The sequence below is a fragment of the Cryptomeria japonica genome, chromosome 10, assembly GCF_030272615.1.
Source record: "Cryptomeria japonica chromosome 10, Sugi_1.0, whole genome shotgun sequence".
NCBI classification, from domain to species: Eukaryota; Viridiplantae; Streptophyta; class Pinopsida; order Cupressales; family Cupressaceae; genus Cryptomeria; species Cryptomeria japonica.
In genome coordinates this window covers 791645680-791663956 of record NC_081414.1, presented here as the reverse complement: position 1 = coordinate 791663956, position 18277 = coordinate 791645680, and positions in this window count along the sequence as shown.

Below are 18277 nucleotides of genomic sequence, written 5' to 3'. Positions count from 1 at the left end.
ATTTAAATAACACCCCACCCCATAATACCCACACACAAGTATTGTAAATCACCATTCTGCGTGTAGAATCACTATTAATCACTCATCATCCCCCTCATACACACACATGTATTGTAGGGATGGACCAAAATGGTTCTTGTCATCCTATTGCTTCTTTTTTTAATCCACCTGCTTCTTATACAATAGTTAATCACACTTCCATTGTCAATGTTCATCATGGATCTCTATTATTTATGTTATTAATCATGCCACGTAGAGAAACATGTTTACTATCCTATCTGATAAAATCATAAAACTAATACTTAAAATAGTGAACAATATTAATAATGCATACTAGATAAAGGAATTAAAGTATATTAATATTTTTCTTCGCACATGAAGTTATTACAGAAGTAGTCCAGAGATGGTCAGCCAAGTATCAAAGTTGATCTAACTAGATCATTTTTCTTTCCTTGTCGATGTTGGCACCCCATTTTGTTGTCTCATTCTTGCCCTTTTGTTGTTGTTATGGTCTTCTTTTTGCCTTTGTTAGCCCATTGATCATAATCATTCTAAGAGATTCTAAGTGGGCTAGGTCATATTGCTTGATTGTACCTTTGGATGGTTCATTTTTTTCCCCTCTTATGTTAGTCAAATACCTAAGTTGAAATTTCCAAAATTGGCTAAGTAGGGGTTTTCGGAGCTTTCATAGGCACTTGAAACCTTTGGTTCTTGGTTCCTATAAAACCTTCAATGGGTTCCTAGTGCAATCATAAGCCCCAACAAGAAACGCATAATGATGAGAGAAAAGGTAAAGGCGATAAAAGGTAAAGATAATGGTAAGTGGTTCCAATGGTTTTTGGAACTGTTGGAACCTTTGATAGGTTCCCATTGCCCCTCTAAGCCCCAATGACTTCTTGTTCCTTTGTCGAGGGTTTGCGTTTTTAACATTTCATCTTTCAGAGGCTCGACATAGGGAGTTGTAATTATTTTAAAGGTTTTTTTGGGGCCCAATGACATGTTTCCTCATTGACCTACTCCACCTACCAGCATTCATGGATCCATTTCACCCAACTATCTAAAGTAAGTGTAGACATCCTACTTCAATCTAGAGCGCTCATTATAGGCAAGACTCTTCTCCAACATTTGGTTTTGCATGTGCCATAGTGTGATGGTTTAGTCTTTAAACCTAGGGATATATGTTTTATTATGAGTCTAATTTTGGGAGGAGGTTGGTTCTTGTGATGGCAATAGGAGGCTACGTAGGTGCAAGTATTCATCTAAGGTTTCAACCATGCTATGTCTAGTTGCAAAAGGGCAATGGATCCACGAGGCATGTGAAGGATAATATGTATCAGATATTGTGTGAGGATGTCTTCATTATTGTTTGTATTTCTCTAGGGAAATCTTTAGTAATTGTAAAGGTTTTCTCTTCTCATAGTTGCTGACATGAATGTAATGTACATTTGATAATTTGACAACATTCCAAGATATTCAAATAGGTATTGTAATAATCATTTGTTTATTACATATGAATTCATGTAGTCTAGTTATGATTACTAAGTATGCGCTCTATGTAATGTTTGTAGTTTGATGGCATATTTGTCTAGATAGACTATTATATGTTTTCTTTCATTACCTCCTTTATTCTTATTTGTGACTTTAAGTCCATTAGATAGGCATTGATCTCTAGTCCACTTGACCGATATCAAATCATTCACAACAAACAAAATGTAAACTAGTAGTGTTGGAGTAGGAGTAGCTTTAGTACATTCATAACCTCGTGATATAACTAAGGATATATCTTAAGCGAGCCTCAAATGAATTCATTTTGTGTGGGTTATAATTGTATATTGTTGTCAGCTATATAGGGGTTTCTAGGTACCCAGTTGTTCTTGGTTCAATGACAGTCTTTGGGACCAAGACATCAAGTTGGGTTTGGTTGTCATTAATTTTTTTTTCATTTGATGTGATCTCAATACTTGTTAAGGTATGAATACCCTTTCAAGTCTAAGATGAGCTCAAAACGTAGGAGATATAACCCACTCTCGTAGACTTGACCTTCAACCCTCCACAGTATGTTGATGAGCTAATTGTACTTACTTAACAACAACCTTGGCCTTGTACGTGAGATTTGGTTTAGGAACTGGAGTAGCAATTTTGGGAACCACCAAAATGGTGTATCATGACTAAATTAAAACATAAATCATTATCCATTTTGCATAATCACCCCAAGTAGACTATAAAGGGTTGCTGTCTCGGGGAGATCAGTAGGCTTCTGGGATTGTAAGTCCCTTGTTATTCTCAGCAAGTGGAAGTTGTGGTGATTGACATATGGTTATTGCCAAGCTACAGATGTGTGAGAACTGGACAAAAAACTTATATAGGGGGAAGCAGAGTACCTCGACCGTTCACGAGAGAACGTATCTACATTGTGCTTTACTTTCCCACAGGCGAAGGTTCGTGGTGGAGAAATCCAAGGAGGACCAAAACAACATTCCAACGAGCAAAGGTGTTCAGAGTGATTGCAGAGTAGAGGTGAAGTAGGAGCAGCAACAGAGTAGCAGTGTGACTTGGAGTCCCCGTTCAGGGAGGAGGCTTGGGTCATGTACTAGGTAAGTCATCGCGGGCTCACAAGAGAGTCAGTGGTGCACCAGGTTGAGTTTCAAAGGAGACAGGGTCTTTGTGGATTTGGAGTCTACGTGAGAAGCTACAACTAGGGGCGAGGTGCAGTGGTATCTGTACCGGTGTTTCAAGAGTGGACGCAGATCCAGGGGTGGGAACTTGTAATCGGGTGCTTGGGAAGTACTCGGGGTAGTGACCAATGATATTGTTGGAATTGTTTGTAGACCGGGCTAGGGGCCATTCTTCAGATCAATAAAGCTATCTTATTGCCCCAACATTGTGTTATTGTGTAAGGATTCCGCTGTGCAAGTTTGTACGTGTTGTGCAAGTGTGTGTGTGCAGGTTCTCGAGCTTGGGAGTGCTTACAGGCGTAGTCCGAGTTCTTGGAAGTGCTTGGATCTCACAGACAAGTACCAAAAAGATCGTCGGTGCCGCACGGGAAAACCTAGCCCCGTGACAGTTGGTATTAGAGCACAAGGTTTTGATACCCCAAGCTAGCACACTAAGAGGGAGTTTAGTTTACATCAGTCATGACGAAGCCAAGAGCAAGGGATGCTGACGAGGAGTCAGAAGGAGAGCAGGGCTCACCCCATATTCACGTTACTGAGAGGTCCAAGACAAAGGAGCGACTTTTGGAAGCGAGAAACCATTTGGAGGCTTTGGAAGAGATGGAGCTGCCGGCGCGCACAGAGGCCGCTGAGGTAAGACTGGACATTGTTGAAGGTGAGATCAAGGATCTCCAGGTCCTGTATGGACATGAACAGCAAGAATGAGTTAGACTTGAAGACGAGTTGAAGAAGGCTCTTTGGGAGATCGAGTTTGTCAAGAGTTGTGTTTCTCAAGTAGGGATTACCAAGGGTGCAAGAGTGACACCAACTGAAAAGTATGAGGGTGATCGAGATGACAAGATCATGGAGAATTTCTTCTTCGACATGGGTAGGTACCTGAAATCCATGAGGGGATTGATGGACGAAGAAAAGGTGGAAACAACCATAGGATTCCTCACTGGAGCAACAAAGCTTTGGTGGAGGACCAAACTTCAAGACATGGAGGCTGGTAGGCCGGTAGTCAAGGTAGACACATGGGATGAGTTGCGGGATGCACTCAAGGAGCAGTTCAAGCCAGAGAATGCAGGTTGGACCTCCTTCAAACAACTTTCAGACCTGAAGCAAAAGGGAAGATTCGAGATTATATCAAAGCTTTCCAGGTCCTTATGTTGGAATTTCCAAATATGGATCAAGATCTTAAGTTGTATCACTTCTTGAAGGGTCTGGTACCGTGGGCTCAGAACGAGCTACAAAAGCTGAAGGTTCCAAATGTCGAGGAGGCCATTTCAGTCACGGATCGACTGGTTGACTACAAGGATTTGCCGAAGGCACCGGGTGCATCGGGTGGATCCTATCCGCCGAAGAAAGACAAGAAGCAATTCCAACCCAAGGATGATGGAAAGTCTAAGGGAAAGGGGGACTCTTCTAGCAGCAAGTAGAGTGGGACAAGGAAGTCCTCATCTGGTAAAGGTTCCAACAAAAGTTCGAGAGACGTCGAGTCAAAGATTGACAAGAGAGGGCATGGGTGTTTCATTTGTGGAGGCAGAGGTTGAACTCTACATAGATGGCAGTAGACCAGGATGGTTAGATTGCAGCAATGGGTGTGATCCAACGTTTGGGTGTAGTCAATGCCACCGAGTAGCCTAAGGCAACGACTGCCGAACTTGAGAACCACAACAAGTTGTGTTACATGGAGGCCCAGTTGAGTGGGAAGTACACAGTGGCTATGGTGGATACATGAGCCACTCACAACTTTATCTCAGTCGGGAGAGCTAGAGATCTGGGGTTGAAGGTGCAGGCCGATGCATGCTCTTTCAAGGCGGTGAATTCCTTGTTCAAAAAGATATATGGTATTGTCCGGGACATACCATTGAAAGTCGGCTCGTGGCAGGGTCGCATGGATCTGACAGTGATCGAAATGGATGATTTCAAGTTGATTTTGGGTCAGGAGTTCTTGAAGATCGGCAAGGTTGCGGTGATACTTCACCTGGATTCATTGGTGTTTTTAGATCCGAAGTAGACATGCTTGGTGAAGATGACAGAGAAGCGATAGTCTGGGAAGGCTCCGATGATTTCAGCATTGGGAATGAAAAAGGTGGCCAAGAAGCATGGTAAGGAACCGATGTTTCTAGCAGCGCTACTTGGAGGTTGGGATGAACTTGAGGATGTGTAGGAGACACCCATTCCACTTAAAGTAGAGGAAGTCATTCTGGAGTTTGAGGACACTATGCCAGTCAAGCTACCCGCTCAACTCCCAGAGAGGAGAACTGTAGATCACAAGATTGAAATGGTACCAGGGGTGAAGCCACCAACACAGGCTCCATACAGGTTATTTGGTCTAGAGATGGTAGAACTGAAGAGGCAGTTGGAGGAGCTGCTTGAGGCAAGTTACATCAAGCCATCCCGTTCTCCGTATGGGGCGCCCGTGTTGTTCCAGAAGAAGAAAGATGGAACATTGAGGTTATGTATCGACTTCAGGGCCCTGAACAAGTTGACCATCAAAAATAACTATCCCCTTCCTCTTATTGCTGATTGTTTCGACCGATTGTCTAGGGCAAAGGTCTTCAACAAGCTTGATCTTAAGCAGGGCTACTATCAAGTGAGGATTGCAGTGGGAGACGAGGAGAAGGTTGCATGTGTGACTAGGTATGGGTCATACGAGTTCATGGTGATGCCCTTTGGGCTATGCAATGCACCCACAACATTTTGTACACTCATGAACGATGTGTTCCGACCTTTGTTGGATAAGTTTGTGGTGGTGTATTTGGACGATATACTAGTTTACAGTAAGAACATGGAGGAGCACAAGCAACACTTGGCAAAAGTATTTTAGTTGCTCTGGGAGAACAAGCTTTTTGTCAAGAAGGAGAAATGTGCGTTTGCTCAGGAAGAGGTGCACTTCTTGGGGCATATCATTGGAAAAGGTTTCATTCGTCCAGGCCTAGAGAAATTGAGAGCAATCCGGGATTGGGAACCCTTGCAGAATGTTCATGAAGTGAGGTCATTTCTTGGTTTGGCAAATTACTACAGGAGGTTTGTTGAAGGGTTTTCTAGATGTGCTGCGCCCTTAACAGAACTTCTAAAGAAGGACCGGAAGTGGAAGTGGTCAGACAAGTGTCAGACGACCTTTGAGACACTCAAGGAGAGACTCACGTCAGCGCCAATGTTGGCATTGCTTGATTTCACAAGGCCATTCGAGGTTCAAAGCGATACTTCGGACTTTGTAGTTGGAGGGGTGTTGATGCAAGATGGACATCCAGTGGCTTATGAGTCGAGAAAGTTGCAGGATAGGGAGAGGAATTACCTTGCCCATGAGAAGGAAATGACAGGGATCATTCATTGTCTTCGAACTTGGAGGCACTATCTCTTGGGAACGCATTTTGTGGCGAAGATAGACAATGTTTCCTCAACGTATTTCAAGACTCAAGCGAAGCTCACTCCAAAGCAAGCCAGGTGGCAAGAGTTCTTAGCAGAGTTTGATTTTGAGATTCTCTACAACCCAGGAAAGAAGAATGTTGTAGCGGATGCTCTAAGAAGGAAGGGACAGTTAGCTGCTATTGAAGGGGACTAGGAGGCACGACACGGGGCTAGCCGAGTGGAACTATCTAGCGAAGTGTTGGAGTCTATCAAGGAAGGTTATCTGATGGATCTTCAGACGACGGAGCTGTACAAACAGGCTAAGGAGGGTAGGACTCAGAAGTTCAACATCAAGGATGGGTTGTTGTTGTTCACCCAGGATCGAGTTTACCTTCCGAAGTGGAATAATGTGAGGAGGGAAGTTCTCAACGAATGTCATGATGTTCTGTGGTCAGGCCATTCGGGATAGAAGAGGACCCTTGCATTGGTTGAGAGAGGCTTCTACTGGTAGAACATGAGGAAAGATGTGGATGAGTATGTCAGGAGCTGTCTCATATGTCAACAGGATAAGGCAGTAACAAAGCCTCCGGGAGGATTTTTGCAGCCCTTACCCGTGCCAGTGAGACCATGGGCAAGCGTGAGTATGGATTTCATCACAGGGTTGCCGGATGTGGATGGGTACAGTAGTATCATGGTCGTGGTTGACAGGTTCTCGAAGTATGCTATTTTTGTACCGTGCAAGGTACCGTGTAGAGCCGAGGACATTGCCGACTACTTCTTCAGGAATGTTGTGAAGTATTGGGGTGTTCCGTTGAGTATCATTAGTGATAGGGATGCTCGCTTTACCAGCAATTTCTAGAAGGAGATGTTCAAGCTAATAGGGACAAAGTTGCTCATGTCGATGAGTCATCACTCGGAGACAGATGGACAGACTGAAAGGATCAATGGGGTTCTGGAGGACTATCTTAGGCACTTTGTTTGGTCGGACCAATCCAACTGGCCAAAGTTGTTGGACCCAGCGCAATTTAGCTACAACATGCAGAAGAGTGCATCGAGTCAGTATTCACCTTTTGAATTGGTTTCAGGTCAACAACCACTGACTCCTCATACAGTTTTGAGTGGATATGTTGGGGACTGTCCGGATGCAAAAGATAGGTTGAAGGAGTGGCAAGATCGAGTGGATCATGCGAGGCATAACTTGGTCAAGGCCATAGAAAGAATGAAGCATTATGCAGACTCAGGGAGGAGCAATGTGGAGTTCAAAGTTGGTGACAAGGTCTTTCTCAGGATGGACCCAGTTTAGTTTAAGACACCCAAGGGATTGAGTGCATCACTTGGTCATAGATTTGATGAACCATTCACAATCACAGGGCAGAGTGGGAAAGTTGCATACAAGCTGAAGTTGCCAGCGCATCTTAGAGTCCACAATGTTTTTCATGTCAGCCAACTCCGTTCGTATCATCAGGATAAAGAGTACAACAACATGAACATACCAACCCGAGGACCAACATTTGTCAAGGATAGGCCGAGACTAGACGTGGAGGAAGTGATCGCTATAAAGGAGCGAGGATTTGGAAACAGGAAGTGGAGAGAGTTCTTAGTTCATTGGCAGGGCCAGTCCCAAGAAGAGGTGACTTGGGAGAAGGCTGAGAACCTCTGGAAATATGAAGCTAAGGTTTTGGAGTTCTTGGAACGGAACTCCAGCCTCCCCTTCTAAGTGTAAACAAAGTTGGGGGCCTCTGCAACACGAGTCTGGGACTGTGTTGCCGGTGTCGAGGACGTCACCTATTTTAAGTGGGGGAGGATGTAAGGGGCTACTGTCTCGGGGAGATTAGTAGGCTTCTGGGGTTGTAAGTCCCTTGTTATTCTCAGCAGGTGGAAGTTGTGGTGATTGACATATGGTTATTGCCAAGCTACAGATGTGTGAGAACTAGACAAAAAACTTATATAGGGGGAAGCAGAGTACCCCGACCGTTCACGAGAGAACGTATCTACATTGTGCTTTACTTTCCCACAGGGGAAGGTTCATGGTGGAGAAATCCAAGGAGGACCAAAACAACATTCCAGCGAGCAAAGGTGTTCAGAGTGATTGTAGAGCAGAGGTGAAGTAGGAGCAGCAACAGGGTAGTAGTGTGACTTGGAGTCCCCGTTTAGGGAGGGGGCTTGGGTCATGTACTGGGTAAGTCGTCATGGGCTCATGAGAGAGTCAGTGGTGTACCAAGTTGAGTTCTGAAGGAGACAGGGTCTTTGTGGATTTGGAGTCTACATGAGAAGCTACAACCAGGGGCGAGGTGCAGTGGTATCTGTATCGGTGTTTCAAGAGTGGACGCAGATCCAGGGGTGGGAACTTGTAATCGGGTGCTTGGGAAGTACTCAGGGTAGTGACCAACGCTATTGTTGGAATTGTTTGTAGACTGGGCTAGGGGCCATTCTTCAGATCAATAAAGCTATCTTATTGCCCCAACATTGTGTTATTGTGTAAGGATTCCGTTGTGCAAGTTTGTATGTGTTGTGCAAGTGTGTGTGTGCAGGTTCTGGAGCTTGGGAGTGCTTACAGGCGTAGTCCGAGTTCTTGGAAGTGCTTGGATCTCACAAACAAGTACCAAAAAGATCGTCGGTGCCGCACGGGAAAACCTAGCCCCGTGACAGACCATTTAAGAACAATTAGACATCACATTTCATCCATTCGTAACCATTACTAGTATACCTATACTCTAAAAAAAATATATGTAAAATAATGTTGAGAGATATCACATAATTGTCTTGCATGTTTATTAGTTGTCAAGGACATGGAGCTGAATAATGTTGCACTCTTTCACTCTCATTAAAGATGTAACAATTTCATATACTTAGAGAAACTGAAACATGCATGTATTTACTTGCCATTTGCACGTCAAATTTATTCAAAATCAATATTTTGTTTATAGAGATTTGTATGTCATTGTAGATGCCTCTCAACATAATTATATCATATAGGGCATTTTTTTTCCAAATACCATCTTTATTAGGTATTTTAACAAACTTCCACTACACTAGAATCATTACCCATTTAGTGTTAGTATCATTTCACATTTAGTACCATTATCCATTTAGTATCATTACACATTTAGAATCATTATCCTTTTAGGGTTCACTTTGATTGTGCATCATCCATCTCATAAACACTAGATTCATTTAGCATAATGATTACATAAACATCAACATCTCATCTCACATGCATCATAAGCATAAACATGATACAACATCACGTCCTGCACAATATTAGTTAAATACATCATGATAAACATACATAATAGCCATGCATGACACTCATAACATTTCATTCATGTATATCATATCTATGCATCACAAATAAATAAATATCCATCATAATAAAACATCACAACCTACATAAAGCACATTAGAATAATCACACCCATCATAATGCATAATCATAATCATAATCATAAAATGCATAAACATATACAACCCATAATAAATAATGTCCATCAATACACCATAGATAATCGTTACCAAAAGAATCATATCTCATATATATAAACAAGTCATGATACATTAACATCACCAAAAATGTTTACATAGCAGGTATGAATGTCTAAAATACATAAAGGCTCGAAGGCATATCAAAGTCTATCTTGTGCTCGCCCCCTCTAATTGAGCGAGTGATGCTCCTCACCTCCCGATCCTCCTATGGCTCCCCCTTTTGGTGGTGATGGTGGTCGTGGAGGTCCCATACCTATTGATGGTCCCTACTGAGCTGATCTCGATCTCCCTGACCTACTACTGTCTATATAACTTGGAGCTCTATGGTCTGCATGCACTGTAGTAAAATATAAATACCCATAATATAAGCTATCTAGTCAATATATTTGTCTCTGTGTGTCTCATGAGCATATCAGATGAGGCCTGCGATAACCCCTGACTTGGCACTAATCTCGTCATCGTATCCCTCTCTTCTCTCAAACGAGCAACCTCTATCTCTGCCCTCTATTGTAAAATGCGAGCTACATCCAACTCTACTAAAGCTTCTTGTACCTATCCATCATCCCCCATACCATCTAAATGAGATTGTAAGGTGTCTTATTTTGTCCTGAATAAGTCTCTCTTCGCTATAGCCAAATCCCTCTCCACCATAGCCAAATCCCTCTCCACCTATAATCCATCGACACTAGCCCTCTCCTGATCTTTGTCTACTATAGTCGCATCCCTGTCTAGCTGCAGAATATCTACCTACACATTAAAGCCTATACCTGGGTAACCTCTCCCTCCACCTCCTCCATCTCTACATATGGAGACCACCATCACCACCGTCATCCCCACCATCACCATCCTTATCTTCATTGTCATCATCGTCATCACCCGCCTCCTCCTCAACACCATCATCTCTCTCCTCAGATGCTTGAATCTATTTTACTACGCCTATCTCTCTGTCATAGTAGCCTCTTTGTTACCCACTCTATGCCATAATCTACAATAGTACCTTGTTAGAACATAATGTTATTAGGGGTCACAACCTTATAACATTTATATATTGTTCTAATATAAGGATATAAAACCTTATATATATTATATGCTTTATAAGCATATCCCATATGAAATAATTATAATCTAATAACTACTAGATTATTAATTATTTATGGATGGGGGTTATTGAAAAGGTGTGACTAGTGAAGCCACCCTTCCTCCTATATTTAAGGAGGCTCACTCTTATTTGAGAGATGTGGGAATTTGGAGATTTATGGTGAGTTACATCACTATGCACAAGATGTATTATTGGCCATGTGGAAGTATTGGAGGAGTATCTCCATATTCAAGTCTATTTTGTTATAGACAACATTTTGTAAGTGTTTTTAATAAAATGAAGTTTATGAGTTTTTTTACCCGAAAGAGTTTTCTCTATGTATATATATTATGTAATGTGTTAATTTATGGTTGTATGATTTTTAATGCATTGTTTTATATCTTGTTTATAATGATTAGTAGCCTAAGATCCTAATTCCTAACATACTTGCATCCTCCACATATGCCCTCAAATCCCATGGTACAGGCTGCATGCTGCTCCAGGATGACCTAGCCCAAATTGAACCATAACCACTCCCCATGGACTAATCTCATGAGTAACACGAGAAAAGATAATATATCCACTTGTCACCCTTGCTGCAACTCAAACTATCACCTCACTTGGTGTGGTAGATACTTGACATGAACTATACAATCGATCAAAAAACATGGTGTATGAGTATGTAGAACGTGCTCATCGTCATCTTCCCAGGCTTCACAAAGTCTCCATGCCCTCCATGTGATCTCAATCATCTCATCAATCACCCTCCTCCTATATCCTAGTTGTCCTACCTTTATGTTTTTGATGGATCCATCATATAAAAACACAAAAGGCTCCCTTGTCGCTTGTTGTCAAGGTGAAATTGACTTGAGCACTACAATGTGCTCCCATTCCAAATATGCAAAAGAGTGACTCCACATCCCAGGCTCTTTCCTTTCTGGTACATGACTACATGCATGTCTCCGTAGAGATGAGTCAATGTACAATATCCTCATGCATAAATTGTCCCCCACTCAAACAATTGATATAATACCCGCAACCAACCCATAGGAAACTCGTGACTACCAAGATCTAACACTAGCAATCCACTGATCAATATAGCAACATATAAAGGCAATACTAACAAACCCCTATGCATCGCTAACTGCAAACTCATACAAGTAACTCTAACTGGAATATCATCTCCTACAAATAGCTAATGAAGATAATAGTCGCTAGTGTCAATATCATACTCCACTGGGGCACCCCAAATAAGCAACCATGATATCGTCCAAACATCCTCCAAAGTGATACTGACCTCCCCAGTAGGGAGATGGAAGTTAATGGTCTCATTATGACAACAGTCTACTAATGTCATCATCATCACTCGATGTGCCCTAATATGTGGTCATCTCCCTGCCCACTCCAAACTGATTTCTACCAGAGACTCTTGGTCAACATCTGTAAGTTGCACTTGTAGCTTCATAGTAAATGGTCAATGCTCCGTCAACTACAAAATGGATAATCTCTCCTACACACCAAATATCTAGTCAACAAAAACAATCCCTCCATGGTACAAGCACCATTTCTTTCCATGCTCGTACTAAACATTGCAAACACCATTTACCTTTGCACAAGCGCTAATCCATGCATGCACCATTATAAGTGCCAACGCCACTTCCTTAAAGTGTTGCCTACACAAGCATCATTCTAGGTGTTTGCACACTTTACCTTGCACAGACACTTTCGCCTAAGCAGGCACCATTTCATGAAATACCACCTTCACTTTGACCCCTAAAAACCTACCATAACTTCCCTAAAACAGGAAATTAATTGCATGGATTATGATAAATACTGGGTGCCCTCACCTCATTGGTTTCTTGAAAGCATGAACCTCCCTCGTGTGATGCTTATAGCATGGAATGTTCACCATTTTGCTAAAAAATCACACTAGAGAGCTCTAAAATTTGCAAATGAGAGAGTGACAATGACCTTCATAGGCCCCCCATAGCCTATTTAGAGCCCATTTTCTCTCCTCCAACCCCCTCCTCTATTGGCCCCACCAATTAAAATACTCTTTCTTTTGCCATTCTTACATATTTTTTATCTTTCCCTTATGTTCCTTCACCAAAATGCTTTATTCTTCGCTACCTTCATTCTTTAATTTTCTTCTATTTTGTTGAGAACTCATCCCAAAAACTAATTTTTTGGGTGGCCTTTTGAGGGTGCATAACCAACTTACCTCATACTTCAATGGGGCAATGTTTTTCTTTTCTTGACACAATTTTATTTCACAACACCTTCAAAGAGGGGCAAAATATGTTGGCATTGTGTTGTCATTGATGTCAACCAGTATAGGATGTTTCCGGTATCATTGACATTGATGTCAACTAGTGAACAAGAGGCTATTGGCATTAGAGTTTGATGTCAACCAAAATGGAAGATGGACCGGTATGGGAGAAGAAATGATGTGTTGTCATTGGTGACAACCAGGTGACCATCTTCATGTAGAAGGAAGAACCAGTATGTACCGGCATGCTAGTGGTGCAGTCAAGAGACCGGTGAGTAAAAGGTTGTTGACATAGTGATGCATACAACCGACATGAAAGATAAGGCATACTGGGAGGCTAATTGTGATGAAGAGGTGGAATGTTATTTGAATCACATCAACACCGGAGATGATTTGTGTAGGTCACTGGATTGCTAGTATGCTGTTAACTAGCAGAACTCCCACCTGATGAAGAAGCTATCACGGGTTAAGTAATAGGTTGACAAAGTATGATGCTTCTATGAGTAGGCTGACATATGGAAAGATACTGGGACATATGTCAAGATGAAGATGTATCCTCCCCTCGACGAAGTCACACTTGTACCGACATAATGATTCCCTGAGATAGGCATGTGATTGAATGCAAAGACCGAATGAACAAGTGGAAGATGAAGAAGCCTCTAGAGCATGAGATTAGAAATGCACACCGGATAAGCAAGCGAAAACAAGGTGCGCTACCGGGACAGTGAAGGAAGAATGAGGAGTTGAGATGGTGTGTTTGTCATCTTGACAAACCAATTGAGAGGAGAATTAGTTAGATGAAGAAGGACGCTAGTGAGTCTGCAGGAACATGCATGGTGATATCGGGATGAAGATGAAGGTTTGTGCAGACTAGTTGGAGTTTGATGACTTGGTGTTATCAATGGGTCTCACCAGCAAGAAGGAAAGTATGTTGTCCACCGACACACATCTACCGAAATCTGCATTGGTGATAGTTGACATGTTATGACAATTGGTGAAATATCAGAGAAGAGACAAGGAAGATAAGGTTCTCACCTGATAAAGAGGAGTACAACAAACTGAACGTTAAGGAGAGTTGTCGGAGTAGCTATGTTGCCGGCAAGTGAACATATTTACAGAGGTGTTTCACCGGCATGAAGGAAAGAATATGTTGTCAATCAGGAGAAGATGTGCATGATGTTGCTGCAAAATGAACAAAGGTATAAACCGACAGGATAGAAAAGGCGATGGCATGAAGGTTAGCCGATAAAGTATGATATATCGGCAGGGTTATTATATCGGCAGGCTTGGTGAACCAATAGATTTGCATCGGTAGTGCATGATGGTTGGTGATCTTGTTTGAACCGACGCAGATGACTTAGCCGAGGTGGGTAACGATAGTGATGCCACGTGGAGGTGAAGTGGCGAACTTGCACAAGTTGGTGTAGAGTGACGATGAGGTAGTTGGCAGTTGGTCCAGCATTAATGTTGACTGCGAAGCTCGAGGGATGATTGCAGAGGGGTTGCGGCTTGAGGCAGGATGAATCTGACCATATCCATGGCATGCATTGATCTATGTAGAATGTCTGGATGTAGATCGAAGTTGTTGAAGCAATCCATCGAGCCATTATTGGTGATTGACCAAGAGGTGAGCAGACAGATTTATTGCAGGTTGCTGAAAAAAGAAAGTGTGTTCTGGAAGGCACGAAAATGGCGGATTTGTGTAGATGCATGAGAGAGTTAGATTAGTCAAAGTGAAAATAACAGAAGATAACAGTGACTGAGTGAGTGAAGGTTAAACCGATGATAAGGTTTAACAAAGGGTTTAACCGGTATGGTTTGAGTAATCGGTAAAGCAGCTAGATTGCATTAGAGAAGATATCTAGTAGGTGCTTATACCGGTAGGAAGAAAACATAGGGTGTTGAAGTACAGAACAATGAAGGAGAGATCCGAAAAAGCAAATGCAAAGCAAGGTAACCAGTAGAGTGTAAATTGGTAAAGCAACAGTAGAGGGAGGTGAACTGGTGCAGCAGGGAAGGTGTCTCACCAACAGAGTGAAGTATATGCAATGGTTACAAGATTCACTTGTAACAGTATAACTACTTCTATTTTTTATGCCATCATTGTGATCACTGAGTTGTAGCTCGGTGCAGGGGTTGTAGCTCCTTTGGGTTGGTGCCCATAAACTAGCAAGGGTTGTAGCCCATAAATCAGTTAGGGGTTGGTGCTCCTTGGGTTGTAGCCCTTAAATCAGTTAGGGGTTGGTGCCCTAAATAGTAAGGGGTTGGTGCTCCTTGGGTTGGTGCCCTAAATCAGGGGTTGTAGCTCCTTGGGTTGGTGCCCTAAACTTTGTAACAGATTTCGTTGTGAGGCTGGATTGGAGCAGCAGACTCCAACAACATTGCTCGTCGAGGGTTTTTCCATCTTGGGTTTTCCTCGTACATACTGGTGTTATGGGATGTGCCCTTGTGTATGCTTGCATTGCATTGTCTTGATTTATCTTATCAGCAAATCCATTAGGTAATAAGATGATAACCGGTATACACACATAAGATAGTTAAAGGGAAAAGATTGAGAACCATTGATTCACCCCCCTCTCAGTGGTACATTGTGTCTAACAAAATATAGACACCTTAAATTCGACTACTTGAATGTATTAAAAATACACCTTTTTTTTAATTCAAGTTCATTTAGCTTAATTCATCTCATCCCAATAATTAATTAATTTATATTAATAAATTATGATATTTTCATAATTAATTTGCAATTTATTACATTTTTTACTATTCTTCCTATAGGTTGATTAATTAAATTGAATTAAATTAAATTGAATCCAACCTTAGTCCCACCTCCTAAATTCTTCTAATCATAATTAGTTAATTAATATAATAATTAACTAATCTATTTCCTTAATCATCATTAACATTTTCTCTATTTTTTAAGTCTCTCAAATCCTCAACTTGTAGTCATATGACATGTGTCCTTGAAGCCTTCATAAATGCTTGCATGCACATGTCACTTTCCCACTTCCATGTCATCCTTTGACCAAATATTTTATTTGGCGCTCTCATGTGTGGGAGCGCTCTTCTCAATAGAGCCACCCTACACTTTCCTCTTTTTTCCATTTGTCATCTTTCCAATCTTACATCTCTTCCAATTTTTCTCTTTTTTTGTTTCTACTTGTCAACTCTTTGTTCTTCCCAATATGTGCTCACATGTGTGAGGACACCTTTTTCTCTTCCCCATGGCAAGTGTCATTCTCACATGTTCCCACCTTGTGACTCTTGTCACAAGGCTAAGCCTTCAATCCCATTCACCTCCTCTTATTCAATGTATGTCCTTCATGTCACTTTGTATCTTGACCCTCTATTATTCCATCAAGAAATCTATACATTGTACCCTTCTCTCTCTTCATTGGATCATCACTTGAATTCATGCCATTATTATGCTATAATTTTCCTTATAGAATCCATATTGTTATGCTACTTGGAGAGTAGTCCACATTCAACTAAAAATCAAGTGCAAATCAAGTGAATATAGTGCTTCACTTTGGCTCAAGCAAGAGGACAAGGTATATAGTTTTGTGCTTTAATTTCTATTGTTTTATGCTTTTAACCATTATTTTTTCTCATCTTCATTATCTTATAGTCACAACATCTTAAATCTTTAAAAAACATTCAAAAACAATGAGGTACATAGATTTTGTCATATCAAGTATCTTAATTAATATAAAGGTGAACCTCCTCCTTGATAATTCATCCATCTAGGCTACTTTTTACATCTTCCACATGTGTAACTCAACATGTTTATAACAAACCTATACAAAGATTGTGACTTGCTCTAAATGATAATATTGATTTTGAATCTTAATTTGAGGACTAAATGTATAGTTCTAACAGAATCCACAATAGAGGAAATACAATTTGACAAAAAACAATTCTTTGAGTCACAAAATTGTTTAGTGTACTATCTTGCACCATAACAATACTAGATATGTGGATATATGATACTACAAAATTTATTCATAAACTCATTGTAGGGAAATTAACTTTTTTTTGAGAATAAATTTTCTATTCAACTCCTAACTTCATTGTGTATTTCTCATATTCAAATAGCTTCCATTAAATGATCTATATTTTTTAGTAGTAAAAGTTTCTTCAAATTTCCACAATTTACACCTGTATTTTTTATACATTGTATTTGGATGATTATATTTGGATTAACTATATTGTCATAACTTTTTTATATGACCATATGTGTAGATGAAACTCAACATGATTTTTTTTTTTTCGAAAAACATGTATAACATGTTTTAAACACTAATCAGTATATATTTACCTAGAAATTTGTACGGTTTTAACAAAAAACTTCCTTGTATATAATTTTTTTCACTTCCTTGTTAAGAAAATTAGATTAAAAAAATTATATAAAATGTAATATAAGATTTATATTAATTTTAAAAAAAAATCAATAATTACATATTTATATTAAATTTGTTAATGCAAATTATTATATTGTTACCTAAAATTTCATAGGATTTTAGGAAAACAAATAATCTTTTTATGTTCCTTTTTTTCACTTTGTTGTCTATGGAATCAAATTAAAAATAATTATAAAAAATTAACACCACCATTTTGATATATACTGTTTAGGTCGAAAGGGTTTCATTTGAAACCTTATTGGTTGAAATAGTTTCGATCAAAATATTTTTTTTCTAAAACTGCCTATGTGACATCTCATTTGACACTTAAAACCTCTCCAACAATTTGCTAAAACTCTTCAATTTGGCTTCATTTAAAAAAATTCTAAAAATGCTCTTTTATAGAGCTCGAAATCTATAATCAATTTTTAAAAATATTTTGATTAGTTTATCATGATTTTCTAAAAAAAATTATTGCAAGTTGATATATTCAAAGATGAGGTTGATTATTAATTTTAAAAATATATGGTGCATTAAGGGAGATAATCCTCTCCAATAAGACAATTTTTTGCCAGTGATAAAAAAATGAAAAAAAACCTAACATTTTGATGAAGTTTGACTTTAAAAAAAAATTAACATATTTATCAAATTAACTATTTGAAAAAAAATCTAGATTAAAAAATTATTATTATTTTTTCTAATGATATCTCATAGACTCCGCTTTTTCATAATTTTTTAATTTAAAGTAAAGACTAATAAGACTAATAAGATGGCACTAGTATAAAGTGGTGGACCAATAGACAAAAGAATCCAATCAATTGATGATCAAGTGCATGAACAAAGATGGATGAATGTACACATTAATAAAGTTTAAAAAATAAAAGAAGTGGGTTAATCCCTTTTGTCTTTTGTGTGGACTTTAAATTGATAAGAGATTGTATGTGTTGGGTTCATTACACCTATCCATCTCTATGTTAAAATGTTATTATTATTATTGTTATACAAGAAGTTAAATCACATAAAAAAATATTATTTTTAT